The sequence below is a fragment of the Tamandua tetradactyla genome, chromosome X, assembly GCF_023851605.1.
Source record: "Tamandua tetradactyla isolate mTamTet1 chromosome X, mTamTet1.pri, whole genome shotgun sequence".
NCBI lineage: Eukaryota > Metazoa > Chordata > Mammalia > Pilosa > Myrmecophagidae > Tamandua > Tamandua tetradactyla.
Genome location: NC_135353.1, coordinates 150044516 through 150063021, shown reverse-complemented (window position 1 = coordinate 150063021; position 18506 = coordinate 150044516). Strand labels below are relative to the sequence as shown.

At 37.8% G+C, this 18506-nt stretch overlaps 1 protein-coding gene across 1 annotated transcript in view; it reads left to right on the top strand.

Moving 5' to 3' along the window:
- The first annotated feature begins 12336 nt into the window (after positions 1–12336).
- PDK3 (pyruvate dehydrogenase kinase 3) overlaps positions 12337–18506 on the top strand; it is a 368168-nt gene continuing 361998 nt past the window's right edge. The window contains exon 1 of the mRNA XM_077144969.1: positions 12337–12355. The gene's annotated coding sequence lies outside the window, so the exon portion shown is untranslated. The remainder of the gene's footprint in view (positions 12356–18506) is intronic.

Sequence of the window (18506 nt, the reverse complement as noted above, 5' to 3'; positions counted from 1 at the left end):
TGAGGTCAAAATTAAAAATTGTTTTCCTTGCTTTGTTTTCCCTACCCACTTGGTCTCCCATGTTACTTCTATTGCTTGTAATAGTGAACACAAAGGATCTGGTGTCATAGTGACCTGTCAATATTACAGAGCCACTAGGACACTATGCTACAGAAAACTATTTAGGAATTCTAAACGGCATTTCACTGTGAATTACCACAGAAATTTCTGAACACATTGACTAAAATTGAATAATTAACTAGACAATGTTATTTTGTTTTCCAAGAGAAACAAGTTTCTGCTTTTCCTTTATGCTTGTGTTTGACTAAATACATAATCCCTTTTGCCTGAGATTCTTTGAAATGAGGGCTATTGCAAAGCCATCTCTTGGGGATTGGAAGTGCTAATCATGGCTTTCCTCCATTCTGGGTTCTAACCATATTGAAAATGGACACAAGAAACCACAAATTGTGTGACTAAATAAGAATAAAGCTGGATCAGGAGACCAGGGGGCCAAAATGGCTCTACCTATTTCCCTCCAATCAAGGCCTTGACTAATGCATCCAGTCACCTGACAGCATGGGCCTACTTTACATTCCTCCAGGTGGGCAATGGAGAGACAGGTTGGTCTCCCACCAGAGAAATGGAGCACATAGTAGGGGATGGCTGCAGCATCCTCAACAGCCTGGGAGGGGAAAGGCAGAGAAGGGTTCCCTTGTGTTATTGTAATAAAATAAGTCCAATTCTGGGTTGCCCTTGCGCATTAGCATACCAGCAAAATGTGAACTTTTTTTTTTTTTTTTTTACCTCCAGTCTTCATATTTGTGTCAGTCTTTCTCCCATTGACCTTCTCTCCTCCCTCGTTGAATGGTGGTTGTGACAAACTTTCAAAAGTTTAATGCCTTTTTCTCCCAAGGCAGTATGCTTTATTTTTTCCTCCAAAAAATAATTTTTAAATAGCAAAATTACTATTCAAAGACGAAAACCATGAATCATTAAATTGATATTTATTTTAGTCTCCAGTATCTTAGAGCAGCTAGAAATGAAAACCTAAAATTGTGGAATTGTAACCCATATCAAACTCTGAAATCTGTTCTACAACTAATTGTGCTGTGCTTTGAAATTTATTGCTTTGTTGTATATATATCATTTTTCACAAAAAAGGCAATTGTGATGATAAAAAAATATTTATTCCTTCTAGCCTCCTATATTCTGGAGCAGCTAGAAGGAAAAATCTGAGATGATGGTATGGTCGCCCATAACAAACTCTGGGATCTTCAACTACTTGTTGAAGAGTGCTTTGAAAACTTTTGCTTTTGTATATATGTTGTATTATACAATTAAAAAAAGGTTAAAAAAATGAAAACCATGCAACTTTTTATTGCATGTTTTCATAACAAAAATTGGAAAAATGATCACCCACAATACCACCTACTTTGGTAAAGGGATTGTTTGTCTTCGTGCTTTTCCCATATTAGTCCATAGCCATATTTTTTCCATCTTGTGACCACAGTAACAATTCTGTGTTCAATGATTTTCTTTTCAAATGTCATTTTTCCATTTCTACTGGTTGCCTTTTAAGTTTTTTTAATTCACATACTTTTTTCTAATTGAGATATATTCACATACCATAAAATCATCCCAAGTATACAATCAGTTGGTTCACGATATCATCATATAGTCGTGCATTCATCACAATCACTTATTGAACATTTTCATTACTCAAAAAAAAAAAAGAATAAAAATTAAAAAGACGCTCAAAACATTCCATACCCTTTATCCTCCCTCTATTTTTTTTTTGTCTCTATTTTCTTACTCATACACTGGATAAAGGAGTGTCAGTCACAAGGTTTTCACAATCACACGGTCACACCATGTGTTAGTTTGAAAGCTGCCGGAATGTGATATACCAGAGATGGAATGGCTTTTAAAAAGGGAATTTAATGAATTACGAGTTTACAGTTCTAAGCCTATGGAAATGTCCAAACTAAGACACCCAGGGAAAGATACCTTAATTAAAGAAAGGCTGATGCATCTGGAACACCTCTGTCAGCTTGGTAGTCACGTGGCTGGCATCTGCTGGTCCCTTGCTCCTGGGCTCCATTGCTTTCAGCCTCTGTTCCTGTGGGGGTTCCTCACTTTACTTCCCTAGGGCTGGCTTTCATCTAGGCTCCCCTTGGCTCTCTCCAGGTTCTGGCTTGCTTAACATCTCATGGCAATGTCTGCTGGGCTCCAAGCATCTCCAAACATCCATGTCTCTGTTCTCCACATGTCCGAATCTATCAGAGTTGCTGTGAACTTTCTGTCAGCTCTGAGGCTTCTGTAGTTTCTGTAGGCTGTGTTGTTTCTGACTCTCTCCAAAATGCTTCCTCTTTTAAAGGATTCCAGTCAACTAATCAAGACCCACCTGGAATGGCTGGAGTTACATCTCCATCTAATCAAAAGTTAATACAATTGGGTGTGTCACAACTCCATGGAGAGAATCTAAACAAAAGATTCCAACCTACAGTATTGAATTAGGATTAAAAGAAAGGGCTGCCCCCACAAGATTAGGTCAGGATTGAAGTATGTTTTTTGGGGGGTATATAATAGATTCAAACCAGCACACACCATAAAAGCTCTATAGTTATATAATCATCTTCAAGAATCAAGGCTACTGAATTACAGTTCAACAGTTTCAGGTATTTCCTTCTAGCTATTCTAATGCACTAAAAACTAAAAAAGGAATCTATATACTGAATAAGAATAACCTCCAGAGTGACCTCTCTGTTTGAAATCTCTCAACCACTGAAACTTCATTATGTTTCATTTCTCTTCCCCCTTTTGGTCCATAAGTCTTTCTCAATTCCATGATACCAGGGCCAAGATCATCCCTGGGAGGCATGTCCCACCTTGCCAGGGAGATTTACACCCCTGGGAGTCATTTCCTGCGTAGTAGGGAGGACAGTGAGTTCACCTGTAGAGATGGCTTAGAGAGAGAGGACACATCTGAGCAAAAAAGAGGTTCTCTGGGGGTGATGCTTAGACATAATTTATAAGTAAGCTTAGCTTCCTCTTTTGCATCATCATATAGCTATGCATTCATCATCACAATCAATTTTTGAACATTTTCATTACTCAAAAAAATAATAAAAATTTTAAAAAGTGAAAAAGAACACCCAAAACATTCCATACACCCCACATACCCCCTATTATTTATTTATTTTTGCCTTTTTTTTTCATATTTATCCAACCATACACTGGATAAAGGGAGTGTCAGTCACAAGGTTTCCACAATCACATGGTCAGACCTTAAAAGCTCTATAGTATTTCAATCATCTTCAAGAATCAGGCTGTTGAATTACAGTTCATTAGTTTCAGGTATTTCCCTCTAGCTACTCCAATACACCAAAAACGGAAAAGGGATGTCTATATACTACATAAGAATAACCTCCAGAATGACCGATTGACTCTATTTGAAATCTCTCAGTCACTGAAACTTTATTTTGTTCATTTCTCTTTCCCCTTTTGATCAAGAAGGCTTTCTCACTCCCTCAATGCCAAGGCCGGACTCGTCTCCTTGAGTCATGTACCACATTGCCAGGGAGATTTGCACCTCTGGGAGTAATGTCTCATGTAGGGGAGAAAGCAGTGAGCTCACTTGTGGAATTGGCTTAAAGGGAAAGGCCACATCTGAGCAACAAAAGAGGTTCTCTGGGAGTGACTCTTAGGCATAATTATAAGTAGTCTTAGTTTCTCCTTTACAGGAATAAGTTTTATAAGGGCAAGCGACAAGGTCAAGGGCTTGGCCTATTAAATTGAGAGTCCCCCATGCTTGGGAGAATATCTCTCCCAAGATGGGGAAGTTTAATATTTCCAAATTCCCCCCCCCCCCCAGTCTTTCCTAGAGGGCTTTGCTAATACTTTTTTAAATTTTTCTGCTCAGATTACTCTGGAATGTACTGGCTTTTAAAAAGGGGAATTTAATAAGTTGCTAGTTTACAGTTCTAAGGCTGAGAAAATGTCCCAGTTAAAACAAGTCTATAGACATGTCCAACTTAAGGCATCCAGGGAAAGATACTTTGGTTCAAGAAGACCGATGAAGTTCGGGGTTTCTCTCTCAAGTGAGAAGGGCATATGGCGAACACAGTCAGGGTTTCTCTCTCATCTGGAAAGGCATGTGGTGAACACGGCATCATCTGCTAGCTTTCTCTCCTGGCTTCCTTTCACGAAGCTCCCCGGGAGGCATTTTCCTTCTTCATCTCCAAAGGTTGCTGGTTGATGGACTCTGCTTCTCGTGGCTATGTCATTCTGCTCTGCTCTCTCTGAATCTCCCATTCTCCAAAATGTTTCCTCTTTTATAAGACTTCAGAAACTAATCAAGACCCACCTAAATGGGTGGAGACATGTCATCACCTAATCCAGCTTAACAACCACTCTTGATTAAATCACATCTCCAGGGAGATGATCTAATTACAGATTCAAACATACAGTATTGAATAGGGATTATTCTACCTTTATGAAATGGGATTTAGATTAAAACATGACTTTTCTAGGGTACATACATCCTTTCAAACCAGCACAGTGTGCTACAGGAAATACCAATTTTGCACCAAATAAACATCTCTTCCTTTGGTCTCACACAGAAGTTGAAGTTTTAAAACATAGTTAATATCATCCTTTACCCTTAGTCTGTTTTACCTTAGTCCTAGCCAAATCAGCTCCATTAATATCTCTAATTGAAGTCTGATCTCTTTTTCAGCTTTTTAAACAGTTGCTGTATGGAGTAATGTTGACTTTTATAGCTGCAGAACTCTAGCTCTGAGCCTCAGGTGTCACACAGATATCTAAAGTTCCAGGAAACGACAAAGTTATACACAAAGAGCTCTGCCTATCAGAATTTAGAAAAGACTATTACAACTCAGGAACACATGTGACTGCTGTAAGATTTTATAATCTAGGAACCTTTACAATAAGCCTTCCCCTGATAACCTATGCTCTCGAATTCAATTCTCAGAGTTTGCACATTATGGTTAGTCCATATTAGTGAGGTGTTATATTTGTCTTTTTCGTTCTTGTTTATTTCACTCAACATACTGTCCTCAAGTTTCATTCACTTAGTTGCATGCCTCACAACTGCATTCCTTTTTGCAGCTGCTCAATATTCCATTGCATGTATACACTACAGTTCGCCCTTCCGTTCATCAATTGATGTACCCTTAGGCCACCTCCATCCATTGCAAATCATGAATAATGCCTCCATAAACACCAGTATGCAAATGTCCATTCATGTCCCTGCTTTCAGTTCTTCCAAGTAGATACCTAATAATGGGATTGCAGGATCTTATGTCAACCCTATACTTAGCCTCCTGTGCAACCACCACACTGCCCTCCAGAGAGGCTGCACCATTCTACTTCCCCACCAACAGTGAATAGGTACATCTCTCTCCACAACTTCTCCAGCACTTGCATCTTTCTGTTTATTTATTAAGCAGTTTTATTCACACCCCGAACAATCCATCCTAAGTAAACAAACAGTGGCTCCCGGAATAATCACATAGTTATGCATTCACCACCACATTCTATATAAGGACGTTTCCATTTCTTCCACAAAGAAGAGGGAAAAAATGAATAAAGAACAAAAAATAAATAAAATGGAAACAACAACACCAAGAATTCCATACCCCTCCCTTATTTCTCCTCTCACTGATGTTCATCTTTGTTACATTTAATGGAAACATATTACAATGATACCATTAACTATAGACCCTAATTTGCATTGATTGTATTTTTCCATATACCATCCCATTTTCAACCCCTTGCAATGTTGACATTCGTTTGTTCTCCCGCATGTAAAAACATTCTTATATTTGTACAATTAATCACCATCACTGTCCAGTTTAGGTTTCACTAAGTTATACAGTGTTTATCTTCTATTTTTACTTCTGGTGTCATACATACCCCTAGCTTTCCTCTTTCAAACCACACTCACACTCAGTTTTGTTCAATGTACTTAGAATATTGTAATGCACATACTTTAAAAAAATGCATTTTGTAGAGAACTTGGAAAATTCAGGATGGTACAAAGAAGAATGGAAAGTTTCCTCAGTCCCATTACCCAAAACATCATTATCCTTCATAAGATATCCTTATTGAGATTTAATTTTAATTTTTCAATTGCAAAATGTATGTTATTATAACAGATGCTTTACGATACAAAAGAGGTATAAAGACAAACGAAATGCTCTCACCCCCTCACTTCTTCTAAGCCAACTTCCTTGAGATAACCATAATTAACTTTCTGTATTTATGTTCCTCTATACCTTTCCTCCATGCTCTTACAAACCTGTACAAAGATACATATTTATATAAAGAGAGTGAGAGAATGCTCTGGGGAATTTCAAAATTTTGACCCAAATGAGAATGCATAGCTCTACAAGTCACTTAATATATTGTCCATCCATCTGGGACAATAGACTGAGCTCTGTGTCATTATCTTTAATAGCTGAATAACATTCCACAGATGGGACCTGCCATAATTTATTCAACCACTCCCCTATTGATGGACATTTAGGTTGTTTCCAATTTTCTGCCACTATAAGAATGCTGGAGTAACTCTCCTTGTGCATATCTATAATTCTTACATACCTGTGCTTTGATTTCTGTAGGATGGATTCTCCCAAGATGCAACTGCCAAGTGAAAGGATATGTGCTATTTTGAAAATTTTACTAGATATTACCAAATTATTTTCTGCCAGAATGTAACTTCCAGGAGCGCAGGGAATTTTGTCTGTTTATCGCTGGTCACTTAGAACAGCACAGTGCATAGGAGGTGCTGAATAAATATGTGTTGAATGTTGAAGGTTGAAGGATTGTAACAATTCACACACCCACAGCAATATATAGGAGGGTCCATTCCCCTCTGTCTTACTTGGATATTATAGCCAATTTCACAGCTTTAAAAAAAAAAAGAATATGCAATCAAATTTGATTTGTTTTGAGCTGTCTCTTAGTAAAGTGATACTTTCAAGTGTCTGATGACCCTTTGAGTTTTTTTCTGCAACTGCCTGTTCAAATCCTGTGCCCCCTTTTCTATTTGGGATCTTCTGCACATTAGGCCTATCAACTTTCTAATACATTGGTTGAGCATTTTTCTAGTCAATGGTTTATCTTGTTATTGTATATGCTATTATTTTTAAAGCAGTTTTATTGAGATATATTCATATACTATACAAACCATCCAAGGTGTGCAATCAGTGAATGTGCCAGCTTGAATCTGTGGTGGACTCCAGAAAAGTCATGTCCTTTAATCCTCATTCAGTGTTGATGACTGGGAGCTTTTTGATTGTCCTTATGGAGATGTGACTCACCCTATTGTGGGTATTAACTTTTGATTAGAGGGAAATGTGACACTATGCATTCCAGGTGGGCCTTGACTGGAGTCCTTTAAAAGAGGAAACATTTTGGAGAGAGTCCCTTTTAGTGCCAATGCAACTACCAGAGCCCACGCAGCCAGAGACCTTTGGAGATGAAGAAGGAATATGCCCCTGGAGCAGCTTCATGAAGCAAGAGGCCTGGAGAGGAAGGTAGCAGACGTTGCCATGTTCACCATGGGGCTTTCCAGTTGAGAGAGAAACCCTGACTTCGTCAGCCTTTCTTGAGTAAAGGTAACCTCTTGTTGGTGCCCTAATTTGGACATTTTTATAGACTTACTTTAAGTGGGACATTTTTTCAGCCTCAGAACTGTAAACTTACAACTTATTAAATTCCCCTTTTTAAAAAGCCATTATCGCATTCTGGCAGCCAGCAAACTAGAACAGTGGCTCTTAGCATAATCACTGAATTGTGCATTATCACCACAATCAACTTTGGAACATTTTCATTACTCCAAAAAGAAAAACCCCACACCCTTAGCAGTCACCTCTCTATCCCTCTATCCTTCTCCAGCCCGACATAACAACTAATCTAATTCTGTCCCTATAGATTTCTTTATATTTAAAGAATCCTAAAATATCCTAAAATATCACTATAGTCCATATTTTGTATTAGGTGTATTTTTTTCCAAATGCCCTACTATTAACCTATTATTAACACCTTGTAATAGTGTCATACATTTGTTATATTTCATGAAAGAACGTTCTTATATTTGTACTATTCACCACAGACATCATCTATCACAGGGTTATTTTTATTTATTTTTCCAGTAAGTATTTATTTATCTATTTTTGTTGTGATACATAGCCTATATACAAAAAAGCAACAAATTTCAAGCATACTGCAACAATTAGTTGTGGAACAGATTTCAGAATTTGGCATGTGTTACAATTCCACAATTTTAGGTTTTTACTTTTAGCCACTCCAAGACACGGAGACTAAAAGAAATATCAGTATAATGATTTAGCAGTCATGTTCATTTGTTAAATCCTATCATCTCTGTTATAACTCCACGTTCTCCTCTGATCTTTCTCCCACTCTTTAGTGGTATTTGGGCTATGCCCATTCTATCTTTTCCATGTTGGAAGGGGCTGTCGATAACATGGGATAGGGGGGTGGAACGAATTGATGTTCTGGAGAGGCTGGCCCTCAGCATTTCAGGGCTTATCTGGCCTAGGAAACCAACTGGAGGTAGTAGATTTCTGGAAAGTAATCCTAGTGCATGGGACCTTTGTAGAATCTCAGGTAAAGCCATAGGTGTTCTTTAGGGTTGGTAGGAATGGTTTTGGTTGGGGTTTGGCAAAACACAATAAGTAGCAATATCTAGCTGACGCTTGTGTGAGAGTACCCTCCGAAATAGCCTCTTGACTCTATTTGAACTCTTTCAGCCACTGATACCTTATTTGGTACAGTTCTTTCCCCCCTTTTGGTCAGAAAGGCATTGTCTATCCATGGTGCCAAGGCCAGGCTCATCCCTGGGTGTCATATCCCATGTTGCCAGGGAGACTTTCACCTTTGGGTGTCATGTCCCACGTAGGGGGGAGGGTAATGATTTTACTTAAAGTTGGGCTTAAAGAGAGAGAGGCCATACCTGTGGAACAAAAGAGGTCCTCTGGAAGTTGCTCTTAGGCATAACTATATGCAGGCTTAGCTTCTCTGCTACATAAATAAGCTTCAGAAGAGCAAGCCTCAAGATCAAGGGCTTGGCCTATTGACTTGGGAGTCCCTAATATTTGAGACAGTATAAGGGGTTTCCTTGATGGTAAAGTTTTATAGTTCCATATTTTTTCTCCTGTTCCTCAAGGGACTTGGCTAATACTTTAAAATCATCTGCTCAACATACTCTGGGATGTATACAGGCATTACATTAAACTATACAGAATTACAAGGCCTCGTTCCCATTCTGGACTCCATGTGTTTGGGTTGTTTAAATTAGCTATCTGGACAGGTTGAGTTAGATTATGTGCTACAGAAAATTTAGGTTATGGATAAAATAAACCTCTCTTCCTTTGGGCTCATACAGTAGGGAAGTTCTAAAATATAATGTCTTTCTTTACCCTTGTATTCTGATTTACCTTGGCCCCGTTTTGTTATCTCTAATTGAGACAGTTGCACATTAATACAAAACTCACACAGAGAACTCCGACCTACCCCCCATCCAGATACCTAGATCCACCAACTTTAACATTTTGCCACATTTGCCATATCATTCTATCCATCCATCCATCCACCCATCCATCCATCCACCCATCTCCCTATCCCTCTCCCTCTCTCTCTTAAATTGATCTTTGGTCTATCAATACATCTATTTTCTAAACATTTGAGAGGAGGTTGTATATATCATGCTCCTTGAACATTTAATACTGCCATGTACTTTTCCTTATGTTATCTTTAGATAAACAAAAGCTTTTCATATTTGTGTAATCAAATATGTTTGCTTTTCCTTATGATATCTGGGATTTCCTGCCTTGCTCAAAAAGGTGTTTTCTACCCCCCAAGATTTTTACAAATATACTCCTAGATTTTCTTCTGATATTTTTATAGTTTTTAAAATTTTATTTGGATTTTTATTGGTATATGCTGCTTGGTAGAGGTTAGTTTCTTTCTTCTCTTGGACAGAGAGCCAGTTATTCTAGTACCATTTATTGTCATCCTTTACCTCCATGAATTGAAATGACACTTGCGTTAAGTTCATATATCTCTTCGGATTTATTTCTGGAGTCTATTCCTTTTACAGACCTATTTGTTATTCCTGTGCTAAAACCATATTGTTTTACACACAGTAATCTGTGATTAACTTTAGTATCTAGAAGGTAAATCCCTCTTTGGTTCCATTCTTTTTCATAGTCTTCTTGACATTTAAAATAATTTTACCGTGTTTCCCATGAAAGACCCATGGGGATTTTTATTCAAATTGCTATAAATATTCTATATTAAATTGAGCCTGACTTTTTTTTTTTGAGTGTGACATTTTTATCATATTGTCTTCACATCCATGTTTCTCCACTTGTTCTGGTCTTGTTTTACTTTCTTTAATAAAATTTTATTACATTCTTCTTATAAGTCCTATACTTTTCCTAAGTACTTTGTAGTTTCTGTAACTACCTAAATACTGCCAGAGTACAGAGAAAAGCTGTTTATTTTTATATATCTTTCATGTACCCTAATTTACCACATTATCTTCCCAAGTTTGACTGTGCCTTAGTACTCTTGAATCTGTGAGTGATCATAAAACAAAAAGATGTCAATTATTTTCTTTTTTTGTCTCGTGTTAGATAGGGCTTCTAAAACAAGGCTGAGTAATATACACATAGTGGTGATAGCAAACCTGCCTGTGTCGCCTTTGATTTTAATAGCAGTACTTTATTTAACCATTGACTATTATGCTGGTTTTGGAAAACAGCCTTTACTGAGATTAGTTTCTTTCCATTATTATTTACTTAGAGATCTTATTAGGAATGACTAATATTATCAAATGGCTTTCAGCTACCTATCAATATGATTATCTCTTTTAATTTGTTGGCGTTAAAGTACATTGAATTACATTGGTAGATTTTCTAAAGTAAAACCATACTTGTATTTCTAGACTAAAAGTATTCTACTTAGGCATTTTTATTCTCCTTTAAATATATTATTGCTTAAATTGGCTAGCATTTTATTCAGAATTTTTGTATTTTTGTTCATAATTCCAGAAATTTCTTGTTTTGAACTATCGGGTTTGAATTTTAATCTAACACTAGCTCCATAAGATTAATTTGGTAACTTTTCTATAATCTGGAACGGTTTAAAAATCACAGGGGTTAAAAAAAATCACAGGTGTTATCTGATTTTTAGAGACTAGATAGAACACAGTTGTGAAAGCTTTTGGGTCTAAGGCCTCTTTATAAATGAGCGGTCTTTACTTTTCTGATCGCTTCTACATTCATTGGTCCATCCGTTTTTCTTCTTAAATAAATTTTGTTGTCTATATTTCCCTTGGAGACCATCCATTTTCCGTAGATCTGTCCTTCTCATATATTAATGTTCATAAAAATCACCTGGGGAGCAGGTATTGTAAAAATGCGTACTCGGAGTCCGGGGCCTGGGGTGGGGCCGAAGATTCTGAAATGCTAACAAGCTCTCTGGCAAGCTGCCTGTCAGAGGATCACACTTTGAGCGTCCAGGCTCTGTGGGAGGAATTTAGTGGTTTTGAATTTTGGATGAAAACCAGAATCCTGTCGGGGAGCCCTTACAATTCCCAGGCCACACCTGAGAGCAATTACATTAGAATGTCTGGGCGTGGAACTCAGGCATCAGTATTTTTTTTCAAGCTCGCAGGTGATTACAACATGCAGCCAAGGTTCAGAACCACTTTGCTACATTTTCAGTTTATTGCCAGCGAGATGCACGTAATATTCTCTTGTAATTATTTTAATCTCTTGCCTTTCTGGTTATATCACCATTCTCATCCTGAGCGTTGTATATTTTGTTTTCTCTCATTTTTTCTTTAATCAGGCCTTCGGTGTGTGCTGGCTTGCCAGCTGTGTGTACCCCAGAAAAACATGTTCTTAAATTTAATCCATTTCTGTGGGTGTGAATCCATTGTATGTAGGGCCTTTTGAAGAGGTTGCTTCAGTTAAACTGTGGCCCCACTTCAATCTAGATGAGCCTTAATCTTATTAAGCAGAATGAAATTCAGACGAGAGAGAGAGAGAGAGAGAGAGAGAGAGAGAGAGAGAGAGAGAGAGAGAGAGAGAGAGAGAGAGAGAGAGAGAGAGAGAGAGAGAGTGAGAGAGAGAGAGAGAGGCTGAAACCCAGTGGAACCGGAAGAGAAGGGAGAGGCCAGGAGATGCCACCACGTGCCTTGCCATGTGACAAGTTAAGGACCTAAGTTCGCTGGCAGCCAGCCCAGAATGCCACAGTCCCGGGAAAAAAGCATCACCTTCAGACACCTTGATTTGGACTTTTTTCCAGCCTCAAAATCGTAAGTGAATAAATTCCCATTGTTTAACCCGCCGCATTTCGTGGTATGAGCAGCCTCGGAAGCTAAAACACAGAAGTTTAGCTATTGCTTTTTAAATGCAGTCTTTGAAGGCTGTACGTTTCCTTTGGCACAGGAATTGCTCCCTCTCATAATTCTCTAGATGGTCTTACATATCAGTTTTGATTTCTTCTTCACAGTAGCATTTAATTTCCAAGTAGTCAATTTTTAAATTAATGTCTTTCGTGTTGATTTCTAATTTTATTGGTTTGGATTCAAAGTATGGCCTGTACAAATCTCTACATTGTTTGGATTTTCTTTGTTTACTTTTTGAGCAAGAGCATAATAAAGTTTTTCTCTTTTTTTTGGAAAAATAGCATGGACGTGTTAGTATAATGCATATCTCTCCATTTATAAGTATAAATTTATAGGCAAAATTAAGCTTGTTGACTATGTTATTCAAATCTTGTATATCCTTGCTATTTTTTGACTACTTGATTTTTTTAATTTTTTAAAAATATGCTAAAGTTTCCCACCATGCTGGTGTTTTTATGCCGTTTTCTTGTTTTTCAAGTTTGGCTTTATGTATTTGGCTTCTCTGGTTTTTCGTTACATAGATGTTTGATATATCTTCTTCGTGATTATACCTTTTACACAGCATCTATTTTTGTCTCCTTTAACGCACTTGGATGATTTCAACAATCCTTTCTTATCTCTTGCATGACGTTCTCAGTCACATTATCATGATCTGTTTAGACGTGTCTAGCAATTTATAGCTATTGCTTTTACATGTCCATTTCAGTTTTCCTCCTTTGACATCTCTGTGCCAAATAAATTGTCATTAGAGTGATGTACACCTCATGTTTCTTCCCTTATATCTGGTATGTGGGTATATATATTCTCTCTGATGCCTTGACTACCCCCAAACAATTATTATTAATATTTTTATTTTTTATTTTATGATTATCATTATTATCATTTCGTATGCTGTATGGTGGGGGTCACATTTCATTCTTTTTCCATGTAAGTATCCTGTTATTGCAGCACCATTTTTTGAATTTGTTTGTTTGTTTGTTTTGGAGAAGTGCAGGGTCCTGGAATCAAATCTGGGTCTCCCGCATGGTAGGTGAGAATTCTACCACTGAACTACCCTCTCACCACCGCCCCCAAACAATTATTTTTGCCTTGTGACAGATGATATCTTAGTTGGCGGGGGCAGTGGATAAACTTTTGGTCACAGTCCCTTTTCTTTTCTAGTTTATAGATGTTGTTTTACTATTTTCGAACTTAAGTGTTACAAGTAGAGTGATGCCAGTCTTGGTTCTCTTTTAATGCTTCTGTGACTAGTCATGGACAAGTTTTTGCATTGATGTGTGGTTTCATTTCTCTTGGCAATGGAATTGCTAGGTCATGTGGTAAACTCTATGTTAAACTTTAAAAGTATTGTGGTGACATATATGTGACATAACATTTCTCATTTTAACCATGTTTAAGCTTGCAATTCAGTGATATTAGTCACATTCACAATATATGCTCCCATCATCACCATCAAGTATCAAAACTTTTCCATCACCCAATCAGAAACTCTGTCCCCATTAAACAATAACTCTTATTTTTCACTACCCACCTTCCTGTAAACTCTCATCTACTTTCTGTCTGTATGAATCTGCTCATTCTAGATGCTTCATATAAGTGAGATCATACAATATTTGGCGTTTTGTGTCTGGGTTATTTCATTCAGCATAATGACCATGTTTAACATTTTGAGGCATTGCCAGATTGTTTTTCAAAGTGGCTGCAACATTTCTTTTTCCTTCTGAAAACTAAGAGAAAGGACTTTCGTAACTCATGGAATGTTTCTTGAAGATGATTGTATAATGATATAATGTTGACAATGTGACTGTGTGATTGTGAAAACCTTGTGTCTGATGCTCCTTTTATAAAGGGTATGGACAGATGAGTACAAAATATGGATATAAAAATAAATAATACGGGAACAAAGGTTAAAATAAATTGAATAGATTGAAATACTAGTGGTCAATGAGAGAGAGGGGTAAGGGGTGTGTCATGTATGAGTTTCTTCTTTTTTATTTCTTTTGCTGGAGAGATGCAAATGTCCAAAAAAAATGATCATGGTGATGAATACACAATTATATGATGATATTGTGAGCCCTTGATTGTACACCATGTATAGAATGTTTGTATGTCAAGAATGTTTGTATATTAGTTTAAGGTTGACAATAAAATATTTATTTAAAAAATAATAATAATACAGGAGTGGGCAAATGAGTGGAGCAGGCCTGCCATGGGTCCATGGTTGTTGTGGCTGAGTGTTGGGTATATGGAATTTATTATACCATTCTTCCTCCTTTCTGCATGTCTGAAATTGTCCAGAAAAAAATGAATAAAAGAAAAATGTAAGGCAAAAAACAAAACAAAACTCATGGAGGTTGTAATTACCTGTGTCCCGTGTTCATTGAGTCAATAAACATTTATTGAGCACCTACTCTAAGCGAACTGCATGAGATACAGATGGGGGATAGGAAAGAAGATTGACAGTCTCTTTGTCATATAACACTCTTACCCCAATGATACCATTTACAATCTACCCACAGTGCACACTGTTCATCTGCAAGTAAAAGAAATTCCTATTACTATTTGAATAGTGGTTACCCCAGATATTATATCATGGTTCCCTAACTTCTCACAGTCGAATGTTAGCTGGTACTTTTACACGGCTCTGAGAAAATGTAATGACCATAGAACACCTTAACTAGCCCCTGTGTTACTCAGGGTTCCCCTGAGAAACAGAATTGACAAGATATAGATATATAGATTTATTATAGTGTTCTAGTTTGCTAGCTGCTGGAATGCAATATACCAGAAACAGAGTGGCTTTGAAAAAGGGGAGTTTAATAATTTGCTAGTTTACAGTTCTAAGGCCGAGAAAATGTCCCAGTTAAAACAAGTCTATAAAAATGTCCAATCAAAGGCATCCATCCAGGAAAACATACCTTGGTTCAAGAAGGCCGATGAAGTTCAGAGTTTCTCTCTCAAGTGAGAAGGCACATGGTGAACACAGAGTTTCTCTCTCAGCTGGAAGGGCACATGGCGAATACAGCATCATCTGCTAGCTTTCTCTCCTGGCTTCCTGTTTCATGAAGCTCTCTGGGAGGTGTTTTCCTTCTTCATCTCCAAAGGTTGCTGGCTGGTAGACTCTCTGCTTCTCATGGCTATATTGTTCTTCTCTGTTTTCTCTGTATCTACCGCCTTTCTCCCTAATATTTCCTCTTTTATAGGATTCCAGTAAACTAATCAAGACCCACCTGGAATGGGTAGAGACACTTCTCTGCCTAATCAGCTTAACAACCACTCTTGATTGTGTCACATCTCCAGGGAGATGATCTAATTAAAATTTCAAATATATAGCACTGAATAGGGATTAGAAGAAATGGCTGCCTTTACAAAATAGGATTAGGATTAACACATGGCTTTTCAGGGGAAGAGACAAATGAGACAAATTAAGTGTTAATGGTTGAGAGATTTCAAACAGAGTTGAGAGGGTATCCTGGAGGTGATTCTTATGCATTATATACATATCCCCTTTTTAGTTTAAGGTGTATTAGAGAGGCTAGAGGAAAGTACCTGAAACTGTAGAGCTGTGTTCCAGTAGCCATGTTTCTTTAAGATGATCACAAAGTGACTGCGTGATTGTGAAAACCTTGTTCTGATGCTCCTTTTATCTATGGTATGGACAGATGAGTAAAAAATATGGATTAAAAATAAATAAATAATAGGGGGAACAAATGTTAAAATAAATTGGGTAGAGGGAAATACTAGTGGTCAATGAGAGGGAGGGGTAAGGGGTATGTTACGTATGAGTTTTTTTCTTTTTTCTTTTATTTCTTTTTCCAGAGTGATGAAAATGTTCTGAGAAATTATCATAGTGATGAATATACAGCTATGTGATGATATTGTGAGCCACTTATTGGACACAAAGAATGGAATGTTTATATATTAAGAATGTTCGTGTTGTATGTGGATTGGTTTTATTAATAAAAAAAGTTCTAAAAAATAAAAATTAAAAAAACGTGTCTTTTCTGGGATACATACATCTTTTCAAACCAGCGTATATAGGAATTGGCTTCATGCAACTATGGGGAATTGGCAAATGCCACGACCAGCACAGCTCAGAGTTGGAACTGAAGGGAGGTGACGGGGAATTGAGAAAGAAACGTAACACACAAAGATATAGTTAAAACTGGGACCAGCTGGGACTCTGAGCTCAGACAGACACTCAAAAACCCCAAGAGGTTCAGCACAGTTTATTTTATAGGGCTGTGAGGTAAAGAAAGTCAAAAAAGTAACGAAAGGGTGGGCCACAGTGGCTCAGCGGGCAGAGTTCTTGCCTGCCATACCGGAGACCTGGGTTCAATTCCCAGTGCTGCCCATGCAAAAAAAAAAAAAAAAAAAAAAGTAAGTAAAGAATGTGGGAGAGGAAGCACGAGCTGAACCATCTGCTTCCTTGTGACTGGATGAGTCAAAAGTTATACATGTTTCCCAAGGCCTCCTTCCACCCAGGCTCAAGCAGCTTTGCAACACTTAAGCCTTTTCAGGACATTAGGTGCCTATTCCCACAGAGATAGCTTTGCTGTATCTCTGCAGCAAGCATGTGACCTCTGTCTCATCCAGGCCCGACAGACAAATCTGAATTTTGTAGGGCGGTCATAAACTGGTAATGTGGATGAAGATGAAGTTGACTTCCCCAGGAGAGGCTAGTTGGTGAAAAAGAGGCAGAAATTCTTTCTGGTTTCTAAAATTCTCAATTCTGGCTTTGAAGACCTACAATTGATTGGATGAGGAGACTCCCCACATTGCTGAGGACAATATTTGTTGACTGTAGATGCAATCAGCCATAGTATAATGAACTGAATATAGATGCAAATCCACCTAAGAAATACCCTTATAGTATCAGGCTAGTGCTTGCTTGACCAAACAACTGGGCACCATAATCTAGCCAAGTTGACACATGAAATTAACCATCAAATTTCCCGAACTTAAATTTAACTGTTATATATTTTAGTTCTCATTGTTTAAAACCATCCAAGATATTATTGTTTTTATTATATAAGTCAATGTTCATTTTTACCCATTTATGTACTGATTCTTTTTGTTTCTTTGTTTTACATGGGCAGGCTTTGGGAATTGAACATGGGTCTCTGGCATGGAAAGTGAGAATTCTGCAACTGAGCCACCATTGCACGGCCCATATGTACTGGTTTTGATGTTCTTCCTGCATCTCTGATCTTCTCTCTGTTAGCATTTTTGTTCTGCCAGGACACACGTTAGAGTTTCCTTTATTACATGTCCATGGATGGAAAGTTTTCTCAGTTGTTGGTAGTCTAAAATTCATTTCTGTGATCTTTAATTCAGATATTTTTAGGGGAGAATTCAAGGTTCATTGTTACTTTGATTATATTGTTTTCTGGATCCATTCTTGCTTTTGGTCTAACTATTGCTCCATGTAAGATAATCAGCACCACCACCAACCCCCATTTGTTTTAATCCGTGTGGTTTACTATGATGTATCTAGGTGTTTAGATACCTGTATTGATAATGACAAAAAATGTTGGGGGTGTCAATGAATTTGGATTAAAAGCTGTTCCTGTGTGTTACATGTAAGAGACATGGTAAATATTTGTTGAACAAACCACGCATTTAAGTGAAACCATCTAAAAGGAATAGGGTGTGTGGTGTTCTGTTTTATTTCGTAGGCGACATATGGTTGGGTTTGCCTTTTTAAAATTTTTTTATTTTTTTGCACGGGCAGTCACCGGGAATCAAACCCCGGTCTCCGAAATGGCAGGCGCAACCTCTGCCTGCTGAGCCACCGTAGCCCGCCGCGGGTTGGCCTTTCTCAAATCGAAAGTGGGCTCCAGGAAGTGACGCACGGCGTCGCCGGACATGTGTGCGTACGCGCCGCTGCGTTCGGCTGCGGGGCAAGATGGCGGTCTCCACTGACAAATCACGGAAACAGAATATTTAACCTGGAAGTAGAATCTGGACCCAGCTACCCAGAAGCTGCTTCATCACTTAGATTTGTAACAAAAATTAATATGAATGGAATAAATCATTCCAGTGGAACGGTGGATGC